Raw genomic sequence first — 20,621 nt, forward strand, 5'->3', positions numbered from 1 at the left:
GCTCGTGACAGCCCAACCTCTATGCTGAGTGAATGACAGTCTCGTGACAGCCCAACCTCTATGCTGAGTGAATGACAGTCTCGTGACAGCCCAACGTCTATGCTGAGTGAATGGCAGTCTCGTGACAGCCCAACGTCTATGCTGAGTGAATGACAGTCTCGTGACAGCCCAACCTCTATGCTGAGTGAATGACAGTCTCGTGACAGCCCAACGTTTATGCTGAGTGAATGACAGGCTCGTGACAGCCCAACCTCTATGCTGAGTGAATGGCAGTCTCGTGACAGCCCAACGTCTATGCTGAGTGAATGACAGTCTCGTGACAGCCCAACCTCTATGCTGAGTGAATGACAGGCTCGTGACAGCCCAACGTCTATGCTGAGTGAATGACAGGCTCGTGACAGCCCAACCTCTATGCTGAGTGAATGGCAGGCTCGTGACAGCCCAACCTCTATGCTGAGTGAATGACAGTCTCGTGACAGCCCAACCTCTATGCTGAGTGAATGACAGTCTCGTGACAGCCCAACGTCTATGCTGAGTGAATGGCAGTCTCGTGACAGCCCAACGTCTATGCTGAGTGAATGACAGTCTCGTGACAGCCCAACCTCTATGCTGAGTGAATGACAGTCTCGTGACAGCCCAACCTCTATGCTGAGTGAATGACAGTCTCGTGACAGCCCAACCTCTATGCTGAGTGAATGGCAGTCTCGTGACAGCCCAACCTCTATGCTGAGTGAATGACAGGCTCGTGACAGCCCAACCTCTATGCTGAGTGAATGACAGTCTCGTGACAGCCCAACCTCTATGCTGAGTGAATGACAGGCTCGTGACAGCCCAACGTCTATGCTGAGTGAATGACAGGCTCGTGACAGCCCAACCTCTATGCTGAGTGAATGACAGGCTCGTGACAGCCCAACCTCTATGCTGAGTGAATGACAGTCTCGTGACAGCCCAACCTCTATGCTGAGTGAATGACAGTCTCGTGACAGCCCAACGTCTATGCTGAGTGAATGGCAGTCTCGTGACAGCCCAACCTCTATGCTGAGTGAATGACAGGCTCGTGACAGCCCAACCTCTATGCTGAGTGAATGACAGTCTCGTGACAGCCCAACGTCTATGCTGAGTGAATGGCAGTCTCGTGACAGCCCAACGTTTATGCTGAGTGAATGACAGGCTCGTGACAGCCCAACCTCTATGCTGAGTGAATGGCAGTCTCGTGACAGCCCAACGTCTATGCTGAGTGAATGACAGTCTCGTGACAGCCCAACCTCTATGCTGAGTGAATGACAGGCTCGTGACAGCCCAACGTCTATGCTGAGTGAATGACAGGCTCGTGACAGCCCAACCTCTATGCTGAGTGAATGGCAGGCTCGTGACAGCCCAACCTCTATGCTGAGTGAATGACAGTCTCGTGACAGCCCAACCTCTATGCTGAGTGAATGACAGTCTCGTGACAGCCCAACGTCTATGCTGAGTGAATGGCAGTCTCGTGACAGCCCAACGTCTATGCTGAGTGAATGACAGTCTCGTGACAGCCCAACCTCTATGCTGAGTGAATGACAGTCTCGTGACAGCCCAACCTCTATGCTGAGTGAATGACAGTCTCGTGACAGCCCAACCTCTATGCTGAGTGAATGGCAGTCTCGTGACAGCCCAACCTCTATGCTGAGTGAATGACAGGCTCGTGACAGCCCAACCTCTATGCTGAGTGAATGACAGTCTCGTGACAGCCCAACCTCTATGCTGAGTGAATGACAGGCTCGTGACAGCCCAACGTCTATGCTGAGTGAATGACAGGCTCGTGACAGCCCAACCTCTATGCTGAGTGAATGACAGGCTCGTGACAGCCCAACGTCTATGCTGAGTGAATGGCAGTCTCGTGACAGCCCAACGTCTATGCTGAGTGAATGACAGTCTCGTGACAGCCCAACGTCTATGCTGAGTGAATGACAGTCTCGTGACAGCCCAACGTCTATGCTGAGTGAATGACAGTCTCGTGACAGCCCAACGTCTATGCTGAGTGAATGGCAGTCTCGTGACAGCCCAACCTCTATGCTGAGTAAATGGCAGTCTCGTGACAGCCCAACGTCTATGCTGAGTGAATGGCAGTCTCGTGACAGCCCAACCTCTATGCTGAGTAAATGGCAGTCTCGTGACAGCCCAACCTCTATGCTGAGTGAATGACAGGCTCGTGACAGCCCAACGTCTATGCTGAGTGAATGACAGGCTCGTGACAGCCCAACGTCTATGCTGAGTGAATGGCAGTCTCGTGACAGCCCAACGTCTATGCTGAGTGAATGGCAGTCTCGTGACAGCCCAACCTCTATGCTGAGTGAATGGCAGTCTCGTGACAGCCCAACGTCTATGCTGAGTGAATGGCAGTCTCGTGACAGCCCAACCTCTATGCTGAGTGAATGGCAGTCTCGTGACAGCCCAACGTCTATGCTGAGTGAATGACAGTCTCGTGACAGCCCAACGTCTATGCTGAGTGAATGACAGGCTCGTGACAGCCCAACCTCTATGCTGAGTGAATGACAGTCTCGTGACAGCCCAACGTCTATGCTGAGTGAATGACAGGCTCGTGACAGCCCAACCTCTATGCTGAGTGAATGACAGTCTCGTGACAGCCCAACGTCTATGCTGAGTGAATGACAGTCTCGTGACAGCCCAACCTCTATGCTGAGTGAATGACAGTCTCGTGACAGCCCAACGTCTATGCTGAGTGAATGACAGTCTCGTGACAGCCCAACGTCTATGCTGAGTAAATGACAGTCTCGTGACAGCCCAACGTCTATGCTGAGTGAATGACAGTCTCGTGACAGCCCAACCTCTATGCTGAGTGAATGACAGGCTCGTGACAGCCCAACGTCTATGCTGAGTGAATGGCAGTCTCGTGACAGCCCAACCTCTATGCTGAGTGAATGGCAGTCTCGTGACAGCCCAACGTCTATGCTGAGTGAATGGCAGTCTCGTGACAGCCCAACGTCTATGCTGAGTGAATGACAGTCTCGTGACAGCCCAACGTCTATGCTGAGTGAATGGCAGTCTCGTGACAGCCCAAACTCTATGCTGAGTGAATGACAGTCTCGTGACAGCCCAACGTCTATGCTGAGTGAATGACAGGCTCGTGACAGCCCAACCTCTATGCTGAGTGAATGGCAGTCTCGTGACAGCCCAACCTCTATGCTGAGTGAATGGCAGTCTCGTGACAGCCCAACCTCTATGCTGAGTGAATGACAGTCTCGTGACAGCCCAACCTCTATGCTGAGTGAATGACAGTCTCGTGACAGCCCAACGTCTATGCTGAGTGAATGGCAGTCTCGTGACAGCCCAACCTCTATGCTGAGTGAATGACAGTCTCGTGACAGCCCAACCTCTATGCTGAGTGAATGACAGTCTCGTGACAGCCCAACCTCTATGCTGAGTGAATGACAGTCTCGTGACAGCCCAACGTCTATGCTGAGTGAATGGCAGTCTCGTGACAGCCCAACCTCTATGCTGAGTGAATGACAGTCTCGTGACAGCCCAACCTCTATGCTGAGTGAATGACAGTCTCGTGACAGCCCAACGTCTATGCTGAGTGAATGGCAGTCTCGTGACAGCCCAACCTCTATGCTGAGTGAATGACAGGCTCGTGACAGCCCAACCTCTATGCTGAGTGAATGACAGTCTCGTGACAGCCCAACGTCTATGCTGAGTGAATGGCAGTCTCGTGACAGCCCAACGTTTATGCTGAGTGAATGACAGGCTCGTGACAGCCCAACCTCTATGCTGAGTGAATGGCAGTCTCGTGACAGCCCAACGTCTATGCTGAGTGAATGACAGTCTCGTGACAGCCCAACCTCTATGCTGAGTGAATGACAGGCTCGTGACAGCCCAACGTCTATGCTGAGTGAATGACAGGCTCGTGACAGCCCAACCTCTATGCTGAGTGAATGGCAGGCTCGTGACAGCCCAACCTCTATGCTGAGTGAATGACAGTCTCGTGACAGCCCAACCTCTATGCTGAGTGAATGACAGTCTCGTGACAGCCCAACGTCTATGCTGAGTGAATGGCAGTCTCGTGACAGCCCAACGTCTATGCTGAGTGAATGACAGTCTCGTGACAGCCCAACCTCTATGCTGAGTGAATGACAGGCTCGTGACAGCCCAACGTCTATGCTGAGTGAATGGCAGTCTCGTGACAGCCCAACGTCTATGCTGAGTGAATGGCAGTCTCGTGACAGCCCAACCTCTATGCTGAGTTCTCTTGAACGTCTATGCTGAGTGAATGACAGTCTCGTGACAGCCCAACCTCTATGCTGAGTGAATGACAGTCTCGTGACAGCCCAACCTCTATGCTGAGTGAATGGCAGTCTCGTGACAGCCCAACCTCTATGCTGAGTGAATGGCAGTCTCGTGACAGCCCAACCTCTATGCTGAGTGAATGACAGGCTCGTGACAGCCCAACGCCCAACGTCTATGCTGAGTGAATGACAGTCTCGTGACAGCCCAACCTCTATGCTGAGTGAATGACAGGCTCGTGACAGCCCAACGTCTATGCTGAGTGAATGGCAGGCTCGTGACAGCCCAACCTCTATGCTGAGTGAATGGCAGTCTCGTGACAGCCCAACGTCTATGCTGAGTGAATGGCAGTCTCGTGACAGCCCAACGTCTATGCTGAGTGAATGACAGTCTCGTGACAGCCCAACGTCTATGCTGAGTGAATGGCAGTCTCGTGACAGCCCAAACGTCTATGCTGAGTGAATGACAGTCTCGTGACAGCCCAACGTCTATGCTGAGTGAATGACAGGCTCGTGACAGCCCAACCTCTATGCTGAGTGAATGGCAGTCTCGTGACAGCCCAACCTCTATGCTGAGTGAATGGCAGTCTCGTGACAGCCCAACCTCTATGCTGAGTGAATGACAGTCTCGTGACAGCCCAACCTCTATGCTGAGTGAATGACAGTCTCGTGACAGCCCAACGTCTATGCTGAGTGAATGGCAGTCTCGTGACAGCCCAACCTCTATGCTGAGTGAATGACAGTCTCGTGACAGCCCAACCTCTATGCTGAGTGAATGACAGTCTCGTGACAGCCCAACCTCTATGCTGAGTGAATGACAGTCTCGTGACAGCCCAACGTCTATGCTGAGTGAATGGCAGTCTCGTGACAGCCCAACCTCTATGCTGAGTGAATGACAGTCTCGTGACAGCCCAACCTCTATGCTGAGTGAATGGCAGTCTCGTGACAGCCCAACGTCTATGCTGAGTGAATGGCAGTCTCGTGACAGCCCAACTCGTGACAGCCCAACCTCTATGCTGAGTGAATGACAGTCTCGTGACAGCCCAACCTCTATGCTGAGTGAATGGCAGTATCGTGACAGCCCAACGTCTATGCTGAGTGAATGGCAGTCTCGTGACAGCCCAACGTCTATGCTGAGTGAATGGCAGTCTCGTGACAGCCCAACCTCTATGCTGAGTAAATGGCAGTCTCGTGACAGCCCAACCTCTATGCTGAGTGAATGACAGGCTCGTGACAGCCCAACGTCTATGCTGAGTGAATGACAGGCTCGTGACAGCCCAACGTCTATGCTGAGTGAATGACAGTCTCGTGACAGCCCAACCTCTATGCTGAGTGAATGACAGTCTCGTGACAGCCCAACCTCTATGCTGAGTGAATGGCAGTCTCGTGACAGCCCAACGTCTATGCTGAGTGAATGGCAGTCTCGTGACAGCCCAACGTCTATGCTGAGTGAATGGCAGTCTCGTGACAGCCCAACCTCTATGCTGAGTGAATGACAGGCTCGTGACAGCCCAACCTCTATGCTGAGTGAATGACAGGCTCGTGACAGCCCAACGTCTATGCTGAGTGAATGGCAGGCTCGTGACAGCCCAACTTCTATGCTGAGTGAATGGCAGTCTCGTGACAGCCCAACCTCTATGCTGAGTGAATGGCAGTCTCGTGACAGCCCAACGTCTATGCTGAGTGAATGGCAGTCTCGTGACAGCCCAACCTCTATGCTGAGTGAATGGCAGTCTCGTGACAGCCCAACGTCTATGCTGAGTGAATGACAGTCTCGTGACAGCCCAACGTCTATGCTGAGTGAATGACAGGCTCGTGACAGCCCAACCTCTATGCTGAGTGAATGACAGTCTCGTGACAGCCCAACGTCTATGCTGAGTGAATGACAGGCTCGTGACAGCCCAACCTCTATGCTGAGTGAATGACAGTCTCGTGACAGCCCAACGTCTATGCTGAGTGAATGACAGTCTCGTGACAGCCCAACCTCTATGCTGAGTGAATGACAGTCTCGTGACAGCCCAACGTCTATGCTGAGTGAATGACAGTCTCGTGACAGCCCAACGTCTATGCTGAGTAAATGACAGTCTCGTGACAGCCCAACGTCTATGCTGAGTGAATGACAGTCTCGTGACAGCCCAACCTCTATGCTGAGTGAATGACAGGCTCGTGACAGCCCAACGTCTATGCTGAGTGAATGGCAGTCTCGTGACAGCCCAACCTCTATGCTGAGTGAATGGCAGTCTCGTGACAGCCCAACGTCTATGCTGAGTGAATGGCAGTCTCGTGACAGCCCAATGTCTATGCTGAGTGAATGACAGTCTCGTGACAGCCCAACGTCTATGCTGAGTGAATGGCAGTCTCGTGACAGCCCAAACTCTATGCTGAGTGAATGACAGTCTCGTGACAGCCCAACGTCTATGCTGAGTGAATGACAGGCTCGTGACAGCCCAACCTCTATGCTGAGTGAATGGCAGTCTCGTGACAGCCCAACCTCTATGCTGAGTGAATGGCAGTCTCGTGACAGCCCAACCTCTATGCTGAGTGAATGACAGTCTCGTGACAGCCCAACCTCTATGCTGAGTGAATGACAGTCTCGTGACAGCCCAACGTCTATGCTGAGTGAATGGCAGTCTCGTGACAGCCCAACCTCTATGCTGAGTGAATGACAGTCTCGTGACAGCCCAACCTCTATGCTGAGTGAATGACAGTCTCGTGACAGCCCAACCTCTATGCTGAGTGAATGACAGTCTCGTGACAGCCCAACGTCTATGCTGAGTGAATGGCAGTCTCGTGACAGCCCAACCTCTATGCTGAGTGAATGACAGTCTCGTGACAGCCCAACCTCTATGCTGAGTGAATGACAGTCTCGTGACAGCCCAACGTCTATGCTGAGTGAATGGCAGTCTCGTGACAGCCCAACCTCTATGCTGAGTGAATGACAGGCTCGTGACAGCCCAACCTCTATGCTGAGTGAATGACAGTCTCGTGACAGCCCAACGTCTATGCTGAGTGAATGACAGTCTCGTGACAGCCCAACGTCTATGCTGAGTGAATGGCAGTCTCGTGACAGCCCAACGTCTATGCTGAGTGAATGACAGTCTCGTGACAGCCCAACCTCTATGCTGAGTGAATGACAGTCTCGTGACAGCCCAACCTCTATGCTGAGTGAATGACAGTCTCGTGACAGCCCAACCTCTATGCTGAGTGAATGGCAGTCTCGTGACAGCCCAACCTCTATGCTGAGTGAATGACAGGCTCGTGACAGCCCAACCTCTATGCTGAGTGAATGACAGTCTCGTGACAGCCCAACCTCTATGCTGAGTGAATGACAGGCTCGTGACAGCCCAACGTCTATGCTGAGTGAATGACAGGCTCGTGACAGCCCAACCTCTATGCTGAGTGAATGACAGGCTCGTGACAGCCCAACCTCTATGCTGAGTGAATGACAGTCTCGTGACAGCCCAACCTCTATGCTGAGTGAATGACAGTCTCGTGACAGCCCAACGTCTATGCTGAGTGAATGGCAGTCTCGTGACAGCCCAACCTCTATGCTGAGTGAATGACAGGCTCGTGACAGCCCAACCTCTATGCTGAGTGAATGACAGTCTCGTGACAGCCCAACGTCTATGCTGAGTGAATGGCAGTCTCGTGACAGCCCAACGTTTATGCTGAGTGAATGACAGGCTCGTGACAGCCCAACCTCTATGCTGAGTGAATGGCAGTCTCGTGACAGCCCAACGTCTATGCTGAGTGAATGACAGTCTCGTGACAGCCCAACCTCTATGCTGAGTGAATGACAGGCTCGTGACAGCCCAACGTCTATGCTGAGTGAATGACAGGCTCGTGACAGCCCAACCTCTATGCTGAGTGAATGGCAGGCTCGTGACAGCCCAACCTCTATGCTGAGTGAATGACAGTCTCGTGACAGCCCAACCTCTATGCTGAGTGAATGACAGTCTCGTGACAGCCCAACGTCTATGCTGAGTGAATGGCAGTCTCGTGACAGCCCAACGTCTATGCTGAGTGAATGACAGTCTCGTGACAGCCCAACCTCTATGCTGAGTGAATGACAGTCTCGTGACAGCCCAACCTCTATGCTGAGTGAATGACAGTCTCGTGACAGCCCAACCTCTATGCTGAGTGAATGGCAGTCTCGTGACAGCCCAACCTCTATGCTGAGTGAATGACAGGCTCGTGACAGCCCAACCTCTATGCTGAGTGAATGACAGTCTCGTGACAGCCCAACCTCTATGCTGAGTGAATGACAGGCTCGTGACAGCCCAACGTCTATGCTGAGTGAATGACAGGCTCGTGACAGCCCAACCTCTATGCTGAGTGAATGACAGGCTCGTGACAGCCCAACGTCTATGCTGAGTGAATGGCAGTCTCGTGACAGCCCAACGTCTATGCTGAGTGAATGACAGTCTCGTGACAGCCCAACGTCTATGCTGAGTGAATGACAGTCTCGTGACAGCCCAACGTCTATGCTGAGTGAATGACAGTCTCGTGACAGCCCAACGTCTATGCTGAGTGAATGGCAGTCTCGTGACAGCCCAACCTCTATGCTGAGTAAATGGCAGTCTCGTGACAGCCCAACGTCTATGCTGAGTGAATGGCAGTCTCGTGACAGCCCAACCTCTATGCTGAGTAAATGGCAGTCTCGTGACAGCCCAACCTCTATGCTGAGTGAATGACAGGCTCGTGACAGCCCAACGTCTATGCTGAGTGAATGACAGGCTCGTGACAGCCCAACCTCTATGCTGAGTGAATGACAGTCTCGTGACAGCCCAACGTCTATGCTGAGTGAATGACAGGCTCGTGACAGCCCAACCTCTATGCTGAGTGAATGACAGTCTCGTGACAGCCCAACGTCTATGCTGAGTGAATGACAGTCTCGTGACAGCCCAACCTCTATGCTGAGTGAATGACAGTCTCGTGACAGCCCAACGTCTATGCTGAGTGAATGACAGTCTCGTGACAGCCCAACGTCTATGCTGAGTAAATGACAGTCTCGTGACAGCCCAACGTCTATGCTGAGTGAATGACAGTCTCGTGACAGCCCAACCTCTATGCTGAGTGAATGACAGGCTCGTGACAGCCCAACGTCTATGCTGAGTGAATGGCAGTCTCGTGACAGCCCAACCTCTATGCTGAGTGAATGGCAGTCTCGTGACAGCCCAACGTCTATGCTGAGTGAATGGCAGTCTCGTGACAGCCCAACGTCTATGCTGAGTGAATGACAGTCTCGTGACAGCCCAACGTCTATGCTGAGTGAATGGCAGTCTCGTGACAGCCCAAACTCTATGCTGAGTGAATGACAGTCTCGTGACAGCCCAACGTCTATGCTGAGTGAATGACAGGCTCGTGACAGCCCAACCTCTATGCTGAGTGAATGGCAGTCTCGTGACAGCCCAACCTCTATGCTGAGTGAATGGCAGTCTCGTGACAGCCCAACCTCTATGCTGAGTGAATGACAGTCTCGTGACAGCCCAACCTCTATGCTGAGTGAATGACAGTCTCGTGACAGCCCAACGTCTATGCTGAGTGAATGACAGTCTCGTGACAGCCCAACGTCTATGCTGAGTGAATGGCAGTCTCGTGACAGCCCAACGTTTATGCTGAGTGAATGACAGGCTCGTGACAGCCCAACCTCTATGCTGAGTGAATGGCAGTCTCGTGACAGCCCAACGTCTATGCTGAGTGAATGACAGTCTCGTGACAGCCCAACCTCTATGCTGAGTGAATGACAGGCTCGTGACAGCCCAACGTCTATGCTGAGTGAATGACAGGCTCGTGACAGCCCAACCTCTATGCTGAGTGAATGGCAGGCTCGTGACAGCCCAACCTCTATGCTGAGTGAATGACAGTCTCGTGACAGCCCAACCTCTATGCTGAGTGAATGACAGTCTCGTGACAGCCCAACGTCTATGCTGAGTGAATGGCAGTCTCGTGACAGCCCAACGTCTATGCTGAGTGAATGACAGTCTCGTGACAGCCCAACCTCTATGCTGAGTGAATGACAGTCTCGTGACAGCCCAACCTCTATGCTGAGTGAATGACAGTCTCGTGACAGCCCAACCTCTATGCTGAGTGAATGGCAGTCTCGTGACAGCCCAACCTCTATGCTGAGTGAATGACAGGCTCGTGACAGCCCAACCTCTATGCTGAGTGAATGACAGTCTCGTGACAGCCCAACCTCTATGCTGAGTGAATGACAGGCTCGTGACAGCCCAACGTCTATGCTGAGTGAATGACAGGCTCGTGACAGCCCAACCTCTATGCTGAGTGAATGATAGGCTCGTGACAGCCCAACGTCTATGCTGAGTGAATGGCAGTCTCGTGACAGCCCAACGTCTATGCTGAGTGAATGACAGTCTCGTGACAGCCCAACGTCTATGCTGAGTGAATGACAGGCTCGTGACAGCCCAACCTCTATGCTGAGTGAATGACAGTCTCGTGACAGCCCAACGTCTATGCTGAGTGAATGACAGGCTCGTGACAGCCCAACCTCTATGCTGAGTGAATGACAGTCTCGTGACAGCCCAACGTCTATGCTGAGTGAATGACAGTCTCGTGACAGCCCAACCTCTATGCTGAGTGAATGACAGTCTCGTGACAGCCCAACGTCTATGCTGAGTGAATGACAGTCTCGTGACAGCCCAACGTCTATGCTGAGTAAATGACAGTCTCGTGACAGCCCAACGTCTATGCTGAGTGAATGACAGTCTCGTGACAGCCCAACCTCTATGCTGAGTGAATGACAGGCTCGTGACAGCCCAACGTCTATGCTGAGTGAATGGCAGTCTCGTGACAGCCCAACCTCTATGCTGAGTGAATGGCAGTCTCGTGACAGCCCAACGTCTATGCTGAGTGAATGGCAGTCTCGTGACAGCCCAACGTCTATGCTGAGTGAATGACAGTCTCGTGACAGCCCAACGTCTATGCTGAGTGAATGGCAGTCTCGTGACAGCCCAAACTCTATGCTGAGTGAATGACAGTCTCGTGACAGCCCAACGTCTATGCTGAGTGAATGACAGGCTCGTGACAGCCCAACCTCTATGCTGAGTGAATGGCAGTCTCGTGACAGCCCAACCTCTATGCTGAGTGAATGGCAGTCTCGTGACAGCCCAACCTCTATGCTGAGTGAATGACAGTCTCGTGACAGCCCAACCTCTATGCTGAGTGAATGACAGTCTCGTGACAGCCCAACGTCTATGCTGAGTGAATGGCAGTCTCGTGACAGCCCAACCTCTATGCTGAGTGAATGACAGTCTCGTGACAGCCCAACCTCTATGCTGAGTGAATGGCAGTCTCGTGACAGCCCAACGTCTATGCTGAGTGAATGGCAGTCTCGTGACAGCCCAACCTCTATGCTGAGTAAATGGCAGTCTCGTGACAGCCCAACCTCTATGCTGAGTGAATGACAGGCTCGTGACAGCCCAACGTCTATGCTGAGTGAATGACAGGCTCGTGACAGCCCAACGTCTATGCTGAGTGAATGGCAGTCTCGTGACAGCCCAACGTCTATGCTGAGTGAATGGCAGTCTCGTGACAGCCCAACCTCTATGCTGAGTGAATGGCAGTCTCGTGACAGCCCAACGTCTATGCTGAGTGAATGGCAGTCTCGTGACAGCCCAACCTCTATGCTGAGTGAATGGCAGTCTCGTGACAGCCCAACGTCTATGCTGAGTGAATGACAGTCTCGTGACAGCCCAACGTCTATGCTGAGTGAATGACAGGCTCGTGACAGCCCAACCTCTATGCTGAGTGAATGACAGTCTCGTGACAGCCCAACGTCTATGCTGAGTGAATGACAGGCTCGTGACAGCCCAACCTCTATGCTGAGTGAATGGCAGTCTCGTGACAGCCCAACGTCTATGCTGAGTGAATGACAGTCTCGTGACAGCCCAACGTCTATGCTGAGTGAATGACAGGCTCGTGACAGCCCAACCTCTATGCTGAGTGAATGACAGTCTCGTGACAGCCCAACGTCTATGCTGAGTGAATGACAGGCTCGTGACAGCCCAACCTCTATGCTGAGTGAATGACAGTCTCGTGACAGCCCAACGTCTATGCTGAGTGAATGACAGTCTCGTGACAGCCCAACCTCTATGCTGAGTGAATGACAGTAACGTGACAGCCCAACGTCTATGCTGAGTGAATGACAGTCTCGTGACAGCCCAACGTCTATGCTGAGTAAATGACAGTATCGTGACAGCCCAACGTCTATGCTGAGTGAATGACAGTCTCGTGACAGCCCAACCTCTATGCTGAGTGAATGACAGGCTCGTGACAGCCCAACGTCTATGCTGAGTGAATGGCAGTCTCGTGACAGCCCAACCTCTATGCTGAGTGAATGGCAGTCTCGTGACAGCCCAACGTCTATGCTGAGTGAATGGCAGTCTCGTGACAGCCCAACGTCTATGCTGAGTGAATGACAGTCTCGTGACAGCCCAACGTCTATGCTGAGTGAATGGCAGTCTCGTGACAGCCCAACCTCTATGCTGAGTGAATGACAGTCTCGTGACAGCCCAACGTCTATGCTGAGTGAATGACAGGCTCGTGACAGCCCAACCTCTATGCTGAGTGAATGGCAGTCTCGTGACAGCCCAACCTCTATGCTGAGTGAATGGCAGTCTCGTGACAGCCCAACCTCTATGCTGAGTGAATGACAGTCTCGTGACAGCCCAACCTCTATGCTGAGTGAATGACAGTCTCGTGACAGCCCAACGTCTATGCTGAGTGAATGGCAGTCTCGTGACAGCCCAACCTCTATGCTGAGTGAATGACAGTCTCGTGACAGCCCAACCTCTATGCTGAGTGAATGACAGTCTCGTGACAGCCCAACCTCTATGCTGAGTGAATGACAGTCTCGTGACAGCCCAACGTCTATGCTGAGTGAATGGCAGTCTCGTGACAGCCCAACCTCTATGCTGAGTGAATGACAGTCTCGTGACAGCCCAACCTCTATGCTGAGTGAATGACAGTCTCGTGACAGCCCAACGTCTATGCTGAGTGAATGGCAGTCTCGTGACAGCCCAACCTCTATGCTGAGTGAATGACAGGCTCGTGACAGCCCAACCTCTATGCTGAGTGAATGACAGTCTCGTGACAGCCCAACGTCTATGCTGAGTGAATGGCAGTCTCGTGACAGCCCAACGTTTATGCTGAGTGAATGACAGGCTCGTGACAGCCCAACCTCTATGCTGAGTGAATGGCAGTCTCGTGACAGCCCAACGTCTATGCTGAGTGAATGACAGTCTCGTGACAGCCCAACCTCTATGCTGAGTGAATGACAGGCTCGTGACAGCCCAACGTCTATGCTGAGTGAATGACAGGCTCGTGACAGCCCAACCTCTATGCTGAGTGAATGGCAGGCTCGTGACAGCCCAACCTCTATGCTGAGTGAATGACAGTCTCGTGACAGCCCAACCTCTATGCTGAGTGAATGACAGTCTCGTGACAGCCCAACGTCTATGCTGAGTGAATGGCAGTCTCGTGACAGCCCAACGTCTATGCTGAGTGAATGACAGTCTCGTGACAGCCCAACCTCTATGCTGAGTGAATGACAGTCTCGTGACAGCCCAACCTCTATGCTGAGTGAATGACAGTCTCGTGACAGCCCAACCTCTATGCTGAGTGAATGGCAGTCTCGTGACAGCCCAACCTCTATGCTGAGTGAATGACAGGCTCGTGACAGCCCAACCTCTATGCTGAGTGAATGACAGTCTCGTGACAGCCCAACCTCTATGCTGAGTGAATGACAGGCTCGTGACAGCCCAACGTCTATGCTGAGTGAATGACAGGCTCGTGACAGCCCAACCTCTATGCTGAGTGAATGACAGGCTCGTGACAGCCCAACCTCTATGCTGAGTGAATGACAGTCTCGTGACAGCCCAACCTCTATGCTGAGTGAATGACAGTCTCGTGACAGCCCAACGTCTATGCTGAGTGAATGGCAGTCTCGTGACAGCCCAACCTCTATGCTGAGTGAATGACAGGCTCGTGACAGCCCAACCTCTATGCTGAGTGAATGACAGTCTCGTGACAGCCCAACGTCTATGCTGAGTGAATGGCAGTCTCGTGACAGCCCAACGTTTATGCTGAGTGAATGACAGGCTCGTGACAGCCCAACCTCTATGCTGAGTGAATGACAGTCTCGTGACAGCCCAACGTCTATGCTGAGTGAATGGCAGTCTCGTGACAGCCCAACGTCTATGCTGAGTGAATGACAGTCTCGTGACAGCCCAACCTCTATGCTGAGTGAATGACAGTCTCGTGACAGCCCAACCTCTATGCTGAGTGAATGACAGTCTCGTGACAGCCCAACCTCTATGCTGAGTGAATGGCAGTCTCGTGACAGCCCAACCTCTATGCTGAGTGAATGACAGGCTCGTGACAGCCCAACCTCTATGCTGAGTGAATGACAGTCTCGTGACAGCCCAACCTCTATGCTGAGTGAATGACAGGCTCGTGACAGCCCAACGTCTATGCTGAGTGAATGACAGGCTCGTGACAGCCCAACCTCTATGCTGAGTGAATGACAGGCTCGTGACAGCCCAACGTCTATGCTGAGTGAATGACAGTCTCGTGACAGCCCAACGTCTATGCTGAGTGAATGGCAGTCTCGTGACAGCCCAAACTCTATGCTGAGTGAATGACAGTCTCGTGACAGCCCAACGTCTATGCTGAGTGAATGACAGGCTCGTGACAGCCCAACCTCTATGCTGAGTGAATGGAAGTCTCGTGACAGCCCAACCTCTATGCTGAGTGAATGGCAGTCTCGTGACAGCCCAACCTCTATGCTGAGTGAATGACAGTCTCGTGACAGCCCAACCTCTATGCTGAGTGAATGACAGTCTCGTGACAGCCCAACGTCTATGCTGAGTGAATGGCAGTCTCGTGACAGCCCAACCTCTATGCTGAGTGAATGACAGGCTCGTGACAGCCCAACCTCTATGCTGAGTGAATGACAGTCTCGTGACAGCCCAACCTCTATGCTGAGTGAATGACAGGCTCGTGACAGCCCAACGTCTATGCTGAGTGAATGACAGGCTCGTGACAGCCCAACCTCTATGCTGAGTGAATGACAGGCTCGTGACAGCCCAACGTCTATGCTGAGTGAATGACAGTCTCGTGACAGCCCAACGTCTATGCTGAGTGAATGGCAGTCTCGTGACAGCCCAAACTCTATGCTGAGTGAATGACAGTCTCGTGACAGCCCAACGTCTATGCTGAGTGAATGACAGGCTCGTGACAGCCCAACCTCTATGCTGAGTGAATGGCAGTCTCGTGACAGCCCAACCTCTATGCTGAGTGAATGGCAGTCTCGTGACAGCCCAACCTCTATGCTGAGTGAATGACAGTCTCGTGACAGCCCAACCTCTATGCTGAGTGAATGACAGTCTCGTGACAGCCCAACGTCTATGCTGAGTGAATGGCAGTCTCGTGACAGCCCAACCTCTATGCTGAGTGAATGACAGTCTCGTGACAGCCCAACCTCTATGCTGAGTGAATGACAGTCTCGTGACAGCCCAACCTCTATGCTGAGTGAATGACAGTCTCGTGACAGCCCAACGTCTATGCTGAGTGAATGGCAGTCTCGTGACAGCCCAACCTCTATGCTGAGTGAATGACAGTCTCGTGACAGCCCAACCTCTATGCTGAGTGAATGACAGTCTCGTGACAGCCCAACGTCTATGCTGAGTGAATGGCAGTCTCGTGACAGCCCAACCTCTATGCTGAGTGAATGACAGGCTCGTGACAGCCCAACCTCTATGCTGAGTGAATGACAGTCTCGTGACAGCCCAACGTCTATGCTGAGTGAATGGCAGTCTCGTGACAGCCCAACGTTTATGCTGAGTGAATGACAGGCTCGTGACAGCCCAACCTCTATGCTGAGTGAATGGCAGTCTCGTGACAGCCCAACGTCTATGCTGAGTGAATGACAGTCTCGTGACAGCCCAACCTCTATGCTGAGTGAATGACAGGCTCGTGACAGCCCAACGTCTATGCTGAGTGAATGACAGGCTCGTGACAGCCCAACCTCTATGCTGAGTGAATGGCAGGCTCGTGACAGCCCAACCTCTATGCTGAGTGAATGACAGTCTCGTGACAGCCCAACCTCTATGCTGAGTGAATGACAGTCTCGTGACAGCCCAACGTCTATGCTGAGTGAATGGCAGTCTCGTGACAGCCCAACGTCTATGCTGAGTGAATGACAGTCTCGTGACAGCCCAACCTCTATGCTGAGTGAATGACAGTCTCGTGACAGCCCAACCTCTATGCTGAGTGAATGACAGTCTCGTGACAGCCCAACCTCTATGCTGAGTGAATGGCAGTCTCGTGACAGCCCAACCTCTATGCTGAGTGAATGACAGGCTCGTGACAGCCCAACCTCTATGCTGAGTGAATGACAGTCTCGTGACAGCCCAACCTCTATGCTGAGTGAATGACAGGCTCGTGACAGCCCAACGTCTATGCTGAGTGAATGACAGGCTCGTGACAGCCCAACCTCTATGCTGAGTGAATGACAGGCTCGTGACAGCCCAACCTCTATGCTGAGTGAATGACAGTCTCGTGACAGCCCAACCTCTATGCTGAGTGAATGACAGTCTCGTGACAGCCCAACGTCTATGCTGAGTGAATGGCAGTCTCGTGACAGCCCAACCTCTATGCTGAGTGAATGACAGGCTCGTGACAGCCCAACCTCTATGCTGAGTGAATGACAGTCTCGTGACAGCCCAACGTCTATGCTGAGTGAATGGCAGTCTCGTGACAGCCCAACGTTTATGCTGAGTGAATGACAGGCTCGTGACAGCCCAACCTCTATGCTGAGTGAATGGCAGTCTCGTGACAGCCCAACGTCTATGCTGAGTGAATGACAGTCTCGTGACAGCCCAACCTCTATGCTGAGTGAATGACAGGCTCGTGACAGCCCAACGTCTATGCTGAGTGAATGACAGGCTCGTGACAGCCCAACCTCTATGCTGAGTGAATGGCAGGCTCGTGACAGCCCAACCTCTATGCTGAGTGAATGACAGTCTCGTGACAGCCCAACCTCTATGCTGAGTGAATGACAGTCTCGTGACAGCCCAACGTCTATGCTGAGTGAATGGCAGTCTCGTGACAGCCCAACGTCTATGCTGAGTGAATGACAGTCTCGTGACAGCCCAACCTCTATGCTGAGTGAATGACAGTCTCGTGACAGCCCAACCTCTATGCTGAGTGAATGACAGTCTCGTGACAGCCCAACCTCTATGCTGAGTGAATGGCAGTCTCGTGACAGCCCAACCTCTATGCTGAGTGAATGACAGGCTCGTGACAGCCCAACCTCTATGCTGAGTGAATGACAGTCTCGTGACAGCCCAACCTCTATGCTGAGTGAATGACAGGCTCGTGACAGCCCAACGTCTATGCTGAGTGAATGACAGGCTCGTGACAGCCCAACCTCTATGCTGAGTGAATGACAGGCTCGTGACAGCCCAACGTCTATGCTGAGTGAATGGCAGTCTCGTGACAGCCCAACGTCTATGCTGAGTGAATGACAGTCTCGTGACAGCCCAACGTCTATGCTGAGTGAATGACAGTCTCGTGACAGCCCAACGTCTATGCTGAGTGAATGACAGTCTCGTGACAGCCCAACGTCTATGCTGAGTGAATGGCAGTCTCGTGACAGCCCAACCTCTATGCTGAGTAAATGGCAGTCTCGTGACAGCCCAACGTCTATGCTGAGTGAATGGCAGTCTCGTGACAGCCCAACCTCTATGCTGAGTAAATGGCAGTCTCGTGACAGCCCAACCTCTATGCTGAGTGAATGACAGGCTCGTGACAGCCCAACGTCTATGCTGAGTAAATGACAGGCTCGTGACAGCCCAACCTCTATGCTGAGTGAATGACAGTCTCGTGACAGCCCAACGTCTATGCTGAGTGAATGACAGGCTCGTGACAGCCCAACCTCTATGCTGAGTGAATGACAGTCTCGTGACAGCCCAACGTCTATGCTGAGTGAATGACAGTCTCGTGACAGCCCAACATCTATGCTGAGTGAATGACAGTCTCGTGACAGCCCAACGTCTATGCTGAGTGAATGACAGTCTCGTGACAGCCCAACGTCTATGCTGAGTAAATGACAGTCTCGTGACAGCCCAACGTCTATGCTGAGTGAATGACAGTCTCGTGACAGCCCAACCTCTATGCTGAGTGAATGGCAGTCTCGTGACAGCCCAACGTCTATGCTGAGTGAATGGCAGTCTCGTGACAGCCCAACGTCTATGCTGAGTGAATGACAGTCTCGTGACAGCCCAACGTCTATGCTGAGTGAATGGCAGTCTCGTGACAGCCCAAACTCTATGCTGAGTGAATGACAGTCTCGTGACAGCCCAACGTCTATGCTGAGTGAATGACAGGCTCGTGACAGCCCAACCTCTATGCTGAGTGAATGGCAGTCTCGTGACAGCCCAACCTCTATGCTGAGTGAATGGCAGTCTCGTGACAGCCCAACCTCTATGCTGAGTGAATGACAGTCTCGTGACAGCCCAACCTCTATGCTGAGTGAATGACAGTCTCGTGACAGCCCAACGTCTATGCTGAGTGAATGACAGTCTCGTGACAGCCCAACGTCTATGCTGAGTAAATGACAGTCTCGTGACAGCCCAACGTCTATGCTGAGTGAATGGCAGTCTCGTGACAGCCCAACCTCTATGCTGAGTGAATGGCAGTCTCGTGACAGCCCAACGTCTATGCTGAGTGAATGGCAGTCTCGTGACAGCCCAACGTCTATGCTGAGTGAATGACAGTCTCGTGACAGCCCAACGTCTATGCTGAGTGAATGGCAGTCTCGTGACAGCCCAAACTCTATGCTGAGTGAATGACAGTCTCGTGACAGCCCAACGTCTATGCTGAGTGAATGACAGGCTCGTGACAGCCCAACCTCTATGCTGAGTGAATGGCAGTCTCGTGACAGCCCAACCTCTATGCTGAGTGAATGGCAGTCTCGTGACAGCCCAACCTCTATGCTGAGTGAATGACAGTCTCGTGACAGCCCAACCTCTATGCTGAGTGAATGACAGTCTCGTGACAGCCCAACGTCTATGCTGAGTGAATGGCAGTCTCGTGACAGCCCAACCTCTATGCTGAGTGAATGACAGTCTCGTGACAGCCCAACCTCTATGCTGAGTGAATGACAGTCTCGTGACAGCCCAACCTCTATGCTGAGTGAATGACAGTCTCGTGACAGCCCAACGTCTATGCTGAGTGAATGGCAGTCTCGTGACAGCCCAACCTCTATGCTGAGTGAATGACAGTCTCGTGACAGCCCAACCTCTATGCTGAGTGAATGACAGTCTCGTGACAGCCCAACGTCTATGCTGAGTGAATGGCAGTCTCGTGACAGCCCAACCTCTATGCTGAGTGAATGACAGGCTCGTGACAGCCCAACCTCTATGCTGAGTGAATGACAGTCTCGTGACAGCCCAACGTCTATGCTGAGTGAATGGCAGTCTCGTGACAGCCCAACGTTTATGCTGAGTGAATGACAGGCTCGTGACAGCCCAACCTCTATGCTGAGTGAATGGCAGTCTCGTGACAGCCCAACGTCTATGCTGAGTGAATGACAGTCTCGTGACAGCCCAACCTCTATGCTGAGTGAATGACAGGCTCGTGACAGCCCAACGTCTATGCTGAGTGAATGACAGGCTCGTGACAGCCCAACCTCTATGCTGAGTGAATGGCAGGCTCGTGACAGCCCAACCTCTATGCTGAGTGAATGACAGTCTCGTGACAGCCCAACCTCTATGCTGAGTGAATGACAGTCTCGTGACAGCCCAACGTCTATGCTGAGTGAATGGCAGTCTCGTGACAGCCCAACGTCTATGCTGAGTGAATGACAGTCTCGTGACAGCCCAACCTCTATGCTGAGTGAATGACAGTCTCGTGACAGCCCAACCTCTATGCTGAGTGAATGACAGTCTCGTGACAGCCCAACCTCTATGCTGAGTGAATGGCAGTCTCGTGACAGCCCAACCTCTATGCTGAGTGAATGACAGGCTCGTGACAGCCCAACCTCTATGCTGAGTGAATGACAGTCTCGTGACAGCCCAACCTCTATGCTGAGTGAATGACAGGCTCGTGACAGCCCAACGTCTATGCTGAGTGAATGACAGGCTCGTGACAGCCCAACCTCTATGCTGAGTGAATGACAGGCTCGTGACAGCCCAACGTCTATGCTGAGTGAATGGCAGTCTCGTGACAGCCCAACGTCTATGCTGAGTGAATGACAGTCTCGTGACAGCCCAACGTCTATGCTGAGTGAATGACAGTCTCGTGACAGCCCAACGTCTA

The sequence above is a fragment of the Salvelinus alpinus genome, chromosome 4 (genome assembly GCF_045679555.1).
Source record: "Salvelinus alpinus chromosome 4, SLU_Salpinus.1, whole genome shotgun sequence".
NCBI lineage: Eukaryota > Metazoa > Chordata > Actinopteri > Salmoniformes > Salmonidae > Salvelinus > Salvelinus alpinus.